At 39.7% G+C, this 7,111-nt stretch overlaps 1 long non-coding RNA gene across 1 annotated transcript; it reads right to left on the bottom strand.

The window, feature by feature from the left end:
• Positions 1-2,436: 2,436 nt before the first annotated feature.
• Positions 2,437-6,938, bottom strand: LOC119191378. The gene is made up of 5 exons (XR_005113436.1): positions 6,893-6,938; positions 5,191-5,265; positions 4,491-4,626; positions 3,216-3,340; positions 2,437-2,500 (listed from the first exon to the last, which is right to left on the bottom strand). It is a non-coding gene; the product is annotated as an uncharacterized LOC119191378 (long non-coding RNA).
• Positions 6,939-7,111: the final 173 nt, after the last annotated feature.

The following is a 7,111-nucleotide window of genomic DNA, read 5'->3' as shown; positions in this document are numbered from 1 at the left end:
AAGTAAATCCAGACTGATTATTTTTCTGCTTACGGTACACGTGTGAGTGAGTATAGACGGCACTGGTGTACAAGCGAGAGAACATGATAAGTGCCGCCATTTTAGATTCGTTTCTTTAATGAACCAGGTTTTACAAAGATAATAAATAATATAATAATAATACCAGCCCTGTATTATATACTTGCCCACTGCTGAGCACGGGCCTCCTCTACTACTGAGAGGAATTAGGCCTTAGTCCACCACGCTGTAGTGCGGGCAGACTTCACACACCCTCAGAATTCCTATAGAAAACTTCTCAGATGTGCAGGTTTCCTCACGATGTTTTCCTTCACCGTTAAAGCGAACGATAATTCACAAAGAATACACACATGATTTTTAGAAAAGACAGAGGTGTGTGCCCTTAGGATTTGAACCTGCGGACATTCGTCTCGGCAGTCCGTTCCACAACCAACCAGGCTATCGAAGATAGATAATAAATACGACAGTCGAATGTCAACCATTAGTACGTTTTTTTTTTAATACAGATCCCACATTCCACACCGGGGGGACAAGCGAATGGGATACCACGAACCCCCCGGCTTAACAACTGCGAGGCCCTGGAGGAAGAGAGGAAGAGGAGAAATAGAGGGGAAAGAAGGGGGAAGGAAGAGGAAGTAATATGATGGGCGGAGAGGAAAGAGAGGTGAATTGTTCTACGAGTCCCTGTCAGACCCCCCATGTGAACTTGCAACCATGGGATGTAGGCATCACCTGTAGTGTGCCTAGGTCCGCGACATAATGTCCCCCCGTGCATGGGCGTGCATTCGGTGTGGAGACCGAGCGCACAAGAATAGGGGACCGGACTCATTTTTGTTCTTTACTATTATCGAATATTAGCATAATATAAATTATAACACAGAAGGAATTATTAAAATCCGGTAAAAAATCAACAAGTTATAAGTCTTTGAATTTCGGTGGAAGGGGTAATTAACAGGAAACAGAAAAGAGACGAAATACCCACATGTGACGTCATCGGGAATTACGACGCGTGCGAAAGAAAGAGATGAAGCGATATCCCCACATCGCACCCACTTCGGCACATTTCAATATTTTAAATATGAATTACTCGCTCATTTTTTGACCAATTTGTATGCAGTTTTCGCAGCAGTGCTTATTTTTCGTATTATTAACCATTACATATAGAATAATGTACAAAATCAAGCATCAAGGCCGGTCCCCTATAGCCTCGGGGGGGACCACTAGCAGTTGTAATGTGGTCGAATATAACTCACGGTGCACTTCTTGCCGCACAGCTCGCACACGACGTTCCGGTTGTACTTGAGGCCGAGGTGCACGCGCCGCACGTGCGCGCGCAGGTTGGAGCGGCCCACGAAGTACGCGTCGCACTGCCGACACACCGACTATGTACAACTGGGTTCTGGCAAGTTAACCTCTATCGGACATTTTTAATAAAAATATAATAATATCAGCCTTGTATATACTGTCCCACAGCTATACGGGCTTCCTCTACTACTGAGAGGGATTAAGCCTTAATCCACCACGCTGTAGTGCGGGCAGACTAAACCCTCAAAATTCCTATAGAGAACTTTTCAGATATGCAGATTTCGTCAGGATATTTTCTTTCGCCGTTAAGGCGATACCTCAAGGTCCATTTTCATACAAAATTTCGTCATGTTAAATTTTAAAGGCCGAAATATCCATGATTATTAATTATTTTTACGTTTTTCTTTCAACTGCGAGAACTAATCACTAACTAGACGTGAATTTAAATTCTTTACTTGCCAATACTTGTTTAGTTACCCAGATTAAAGCCGAAACAAAATGTATGAAAATGGACCTTGAGGTATCGCCTTAAAGCAAGAGATAATTCACAAACACACACATAATTTTAGAAAAGTCAGAGGTGTGTTGAGTATTGATCCTGCGGACATTCGCCTCGGCAGTCCGTTCCACAACCAACTAGGCTTATTACCGTTTTTAATAAACGATTTCAATCTCAATCTTTAATCCAAATCCAAAAATGAACTAATCAAAATGAGTCATTTGTAAGCGTATTGAAAAAGCTTTGTTCTGATTTGTCAAAAAAGAGTACTGGTGGTAGGTCTCTCACATGTGAGAGTCCGCCTGGGTAGGTACCACCGTAATGTCTATTTCTACCAAGCAGTGTGTAGTCACTTTTGTGTTCCGGTTTGAAGGACATTGTCGCCAGTGTAACTACTGGACATAATAATTAACATATGTCTCAGACAAGCGCAGTGGAATACCAAACGCTTTGTAATTCAAGGTCTACTGTTTCGACGTATCGCTTACCATCAGGCGAACGGCACGCTCGTCATTCAAAGATAAATCTACATATGTTAACTGATTACCTGCTCGCAAGCTAGTTTGACCAGCTTCCTCGCCACGAGCGTGGTCTGTCGCAGAGACTTCTCGTGCTTCTCTCATGTGTGCCGACATCGACTCGCCCGAGAGCCTCTGATGGCAGATCTTGCACTGGGAACTGTAACGTAAATAGGTTACCAGACTTTTTTTTATCACTTCTTTTTTGGGAGTAAGCTAAATCAAAGTGATTAGTGAATTGAACCCCCTCGCGTGGGGCGTTATTGATATCCAAGAACAAAATCTCATTAGCAATGTAGGGACACACTGTATGTTGCATTGAATTTATATTTTGCTGAACGTACATTTTGTAGCTGCGCGGGAGTGTGCCCGACAGCCGTAGTCAGTCGTTTCCCGTCACCCGCCACGCTTAGCCATGCTAGACCGTTGGGTACCGTACACATCCTAAGTACTCAAGTAGTAACTAAAGTAACATATGTAAAATTGGTGAACAATATAGATTTTATTATTAATTTGGTGAATTTTATTTATGCAACCTTCTGATAGTCAAGTGAAGGGGTTATAGAGGCAACACACTAATACAACATTAGTGGTCCAATACCGAATAACCCACGAAACTCCACAGTGGTGACCCCGACGTGATATGAACACGCAATCTTCTGATCTGGAGTCAGTATGCTTTGGTTACAGTATGAAGATATGCACGACTTGTGCTTTAAAACCTTACTAAATATGATTAACGCTAAATGAGTTTAATGGTAGTGCTGTCTTCGTTTAAGTTTTAAGTGTGTTTAGTGCTAAACATGTTTAGCAAGCTGTTATGCAACCCAGTCTTAGTATGTGAGACTTAGCTTATCCAAGACTAGCATACTCACCCGTCGCCACCTAGCGTGTGGTTCACAGAGGTGAGTATGTGCCGCTGCCACGCGTGTGTTGTGTCGAACTGAACGTCACACTCCGCGCAGAACCGTTCGGGGGTCGGCTCCTCCTTCACTAGCGGCTGGAGAAATACGTTGCGTGAGTTATCTATATATATAAAAATGAATCCCTATTTCCCTTGGTCATGCCATCACGCGTGAACGGCTGGACCGATTTCACAATTTTTTTATTGTTTGTTATTTTCAGGAGAAGGTTCTTATGAAAGAAAAAAATTCAAAAATTGCGCGGAAAGTTAGAAAATTTAAGAAAACTTAACGACAATATTAATTTTACATAACTGTCAGTGGTTTGAAATAACTGTCAGCGATCTACAGAATGCGCGCGTGCATACATAGTTAAGACAGGACAACGTCTGTCGGGTCTATGGTCGGGTCAACTAGTTCTTTATAATACAGTAACATAGCATTGTTGACTTCGTGAAATTAATGTAATTGTATTGTTGTCCTAAACACGAGGTGCCTTAGGGGCCGTTCAAGGATGACGTAACGCAATTGTTTAAGATTTTGAGCCCCCAACCCCCATGTAGCGCGCCGTAACGTTTTCCTGTAACCCCAAAGTTATGTAACTCTAAAATGACAATTTTTTGTAACATTCACAATTATTTTACGCAGAATACCGGAAAGTCGCTAAAATACCTGTGTTATTGTTTAAAAAACAATGTTACATAACGCTTTGTTCGAGACTCCCTCCCGCCCCTGTAACGCATCGTAACGTTTTACAAGACACCCCCTCCCCGTAACGTAATACTTGAACGGTCTCTTACTTGCTTATAATGACATAGCAAAATAACGTTTGGTAGGTAATTAGGGGCAGGAAGGTAAAAAAGTATGTCGTGTCATAAGTGATCCCTCCGCGCGTATACTTCATTCGGTCTTATACAAAAGTTCATTGTCTATTTATTAAAAAAAAAAAAAAATCAAAAAATCATATTTTTTTAGTACATACTTATTTTTTTTATTTTCTAATATTTTTTTTCTTTGCCAGGTAATTAGGGGGGCAGGTAGGTAAAAAGAAAGTATGTCGTGTCATAAGTGATCCTTCCGCGCATATAGTACTTTCGGTCTTATACAAAATTTCATCTTCTATTTTTTTAAATATAAAAACATATTTTTTCACATAAATCTTATTCCCGATATTTTTTAGTACAAACTTACTTTTTTATTCTCTAATGCCTTTTTTTTCTTTTTTTTATGGATATTTACATCACTCACCTGCTGATCCCACCTGTGCGTCTTGCTCTTGTGCATCAACAACCCGTGCCTGCCCACAAAGCTCTCGCCGCAGATGTGGCACACGTGTTCGGTCGGGTGCCTCTTGCGTTTGTGCGTGAGGTACGAGGTTGACTTCCTGGGAGGGGACAAATATTTGGTACAATTTGTTTGCAACTTTTTTCTTGTTTAAGGAAGTAGCAATATTTCAAATTCATTAAAATAATTTAAGTTGTAGGGACACACTGTACGTATTTCATAGAATTTGTATTTTGCTGATTTTACATATAGTAGCTGCGCGGGAGTGCACACGCCTGCGTTCGTCAGTCGTTCCCCGTCATGCGCCACGTAAAGTAATTTTATGTATGTGACAAATATAGACTAAGAAATAAACAACTTTTGAATTTTTATTTGCAACTTTTTGAGAGTCAAGTAGAGGATTACTGAGAACAATATAAAACACAATATTTAGCACCCCGAAATCCCCACAAAGTATTTTTTTTATTTTATTTTTGATTTATTTATTTATTACAACAAGTTAGAATTTAACGAAAAATACTCTTAAAATTATTCAAGAGATCAACTACTATGCAATATTATTATTTATTTAGAACATGTCGTTGGTGGCTGGAGTTGCATAAAAACTAATTACGAAAACGTTTGCAATTTTTTTTAAGTCGTTAAATTTTTTTTTGTTACATACCTGAATTTTTGTCCGCAAAGTTGACATTCGTATGTGTGGCCGTTGTGCCATTTCTCGTGTTCCCTTGCTTGATTACTAGAAAAACAATTATAATATTTGTATATACTGTCCCACTGCTGGGCCTCCACTACTACTGAGAGGGATTAGGACTTAGTCCACCACGCTGTAGTGTGGGCAGACTTCTCACACACCCCCTCAAAAATTCCTATAGAGAACTACTCAGGTATGCAAGTTTTCTCGCGACGTTTTCCTTTACCGTTAAAGCAAGCGATAATTCACAAAAATACAAACATATTTTTTTAGAAAAGTCAGAGGTGTATGCCCTTGGGATTTGAACCTGCGGACATTCGTCTCGACAGTCCGTTCTACAACCAACCGCTTTAGGCTTAGGCAATGCCCCACCTTAAGATTTCTAAAATTTTTATGCCTACCATAAATAATTTTTAATCTTTGAAAATTGTTTTGTTCCCTTAAGAAATATAAATGATAAGTTTTATGAAGAAATCACTATGAAATTGTTATCAAAACATTATAAGTAAAATTTCAAAACATATAATGAAAAACTGAAAATTCTGTTTAAATTGTTCTTAACTATCAAATTGCCCCCCTGCGGGGCGTGGGCCCCACGTTGGGAAACACTGGTCTAAACGAATGTCTCTATAATATAATAACACTAGCCATGCCTTATACTAGCGCTAGCGAAGTGAACATAATCTTTACAAGATGTTGTTCGCGGCTTCACACGCGTGAATAGTCTTTACCGCTATAAAAGAGCAGCGCAGATAATTATCTACTGTCAAATTATTATCGACATTGTCTTCATTGCAATAATATTAAAAATCAATTGTCACAACAATGTAATGCAAATAATGCAAGTGAGAATCGCGACGCGTTATCCTTTTATCTTGTCTTACCTGCCGAGCTGGCTTTTGTAAACCGACTTCAAAAAAAGGAGTAGGTTCTCAATTCGATTGTATTTTTTTATGTCTGTCACCTCAGAACTTTCCAGTGGGTGAACAGATTTTGATAATTCTTTTAATACCTTGTTTTTTTTATTAATTTTATCCCTAAATACAAATGACCATAAGTAATTATATAATACTTTCTATTTTAAACTGTCCAAAAAATTTAGCATTCTTCTTTTTCTACCGGCCAATTTAGGTAATTTTTTCATTCAATACTTTGCCTGCTGTCCACCCCTCTACGCGGCTGTGGGTGATAAGAAAAGCTCATAGTAGTTTTAGCTTTTCTAATCACCATTATAATCAAACCACATACTGCCTTACTGTAGAGTTTAAGGCGATACCTCAGGTTCATTTTCATACATTTTGTTTCACCTTTAATCTGGGTAACTAAACAAGTATTGGCAGGTAAAGAATTTAAATTCACGTCTAGTTAGTGATTAGTTCTCGCAGTTGAAGAAAACGTAAAATAATTATTAATCATGGATATTTCTGCTTTTAAAATTTCGTCATATTATATTTTAAAGGCCGAAATATCCATGCATATTAATTATTTTTACGTTTTTCTTTCAACTGCGAGAACTAATCACTAACTAGACGTGAATTTAAATCGTTTACCTGCCAATACTTGTTTAGTTACCCAGATTAAAGGTAAAAAAAAAAATGAACCAAGGTATCGCCTAACTCATGTTTACAATGATTGTATGCCGTTATAATATGAGTAAGTGAGTGCGACTGACATGGTGTGCGCGGCGTGCGCGCACTTGTTGCAGCGGAAGAGGCGCGTGCGCGGCGGCGGCGTGCGTGCGCAGCAGGCGCGGCGAGCGGTACCGCATGCGGCACACCTCGCACTCGAACGCGCCGCTGCGCTGCGGGGGTTCACAGTTATACTACCAGACCTGGATTATATACTGCCCACTGCTGGTCATGGGCTTCCTCTACTAAGGAGTTTAGCCCTT

The sequence above is a fragment of the Manduca sexta genome, unplaced genomic scaffold, assembly GCF_014839805.1.
Source record: "Manduca sexta isolate Smith_Timp_Sample1 unplaced genomic scaffold, JHU_Msex_v1.0 HiC_scaffold_1429, whole genome shotgun sequence".
Taxonomy (NCBI): Eukaryota; Metazoa; Arthropoda; class Insecta; order Lepidoptera; family Sphingidae; genus Manduca; species Manduca sexta.
This window is presented reverse-complemented; position numbering and strand designations above follow the sequence as displayed.